The sequence below is a fragment of the Tupaia chinensis genome, unplaced genomic scaffold (assembly GCF_000334495.1).
Source record: "Tupaia chinensis unplaced genomic scaffold, TupChi_1.0 Scaffold000710_1, whole genome shotgun sequence".
Lineage (NCBI taxonomy): Eukaryota > Metazoa > Chordata > Mammalia > Scandentia > Tupaiidae > Tupaia > Tupaia belangeri.
The window spans coordinates 765,950-767,345 of NW_006160234.1; positions in this window are offsets into that span (position 1 = coordinate 765,950).

A 1,396-nucleotide genomic window follows, 5' to 3' on the forward strand; every position below is an offset into this window, starting at 1 on the left:
CCTGGCGCGCGCACGAGCGTCGGAAGGGGCGGGAGCAGCGGATATGACTCTAGACGTCGGCGGGCGGCGGGCGGATACGCACGCTGCGCCTTTGGCTCTCAGGTGACGGGAGGTTCTCTGACGAAAGCTGTTTTTGTTCGTGACGTACCGGAGAGCAGAACGTCTTAATAGAGTAAGAGAGTGGAGGGCAGAGTAAAGAGAAGGGATGAGGGGCTTGAAGGAACGTGTCCCGGTAGCACTCCGAGGGTGACTGCGCATGCATGCCAGGGCGCAGCCGCGCGCCGGTCACCCGGGGTATTTATCCCAGTCCCAGCCAAGCAGTCCGGGCGCTGAGTCGCGCATGCGTGAGGTAGAGCGGCATTCCAGAACCAGAGGAGTCTCCTGAGGCCAGGGCTGCGTGGCCCTAGGGCTGGGGCGCGACAGGTGCTTCTGAGTGGAGGAATAAATGCTCTATGGACTGAAGACAAATTACAAGGCCCGAAAAACTCCAAGCACTTGTAAAGACCGTTTAGACTGAGCGCCTTTCAATTCTGCTGGTATTAAGCAACTCCACAGCACTGTGAAGAACTAAAGGAAGTTAGTGAAAAGTGTTTTGTAAATTACATACATTGTAGCCAGTGTTACTGATTTTACTAATTCAACGGTGAACTATGAGTTCTAAAAAGTTGTTTACTAAATTAAACATAATAAGGGGAAATGAAATTATACTTAATCAGAAGACAGCTCAATCAAAACCTGGGTTTAATGTGAATCTGATACAGTTTTAGCAGAAAACAACAAAAACTGGCAATTTCTTGTAGGCTCTTTTGGAATATTGAAAAATTTCAGATTTTACTGCCTCTTAAGATTCTGGGGCAGTTGGGACCAGCAGTTGGTTTTATGGCTATGTCACTGGACTCCCATGTAGCCTACTGTGCTTGGAGTCCCAGACCCAGCCGCTTAACACTCACACCGGGCACATGTGTGCATGTGTGCGTGCGTGCATGCCCAAGATCCCGAGAGAATGGAGGAAAAGGGATTGTGGTGTGGCCATCCCCGGGGGTGGTGGGGGGGGTGATTTCTCACTTTCTGTCTCTCTTTCGCTCTTTCTGGCGAGTGCACGTGCCCTATAGGGAAAAAAAAAGATTCTGGGGTGGCAAGAAACAATTGAAGGGCAGTGGAAGCTCAGCAGTAAAATGTGAGGCCCTGTAAGACTGACCCACGTGGCAAGTTTCCACTTCTGATGTGAAGAGTAGGACTGCTTGTGCATGACCTTGACCCTGGACTGGCTGAAACTGGAGGCATATCGCTGAGTCAGGACCCTAATGGGGAGTGCTATCCTGTGTCTGTGTCTCTGTATCTCTGGCTAATGAAAGAAATAAATATTCTTTTTAAAAAAGAAAATGAATTGGTCGAT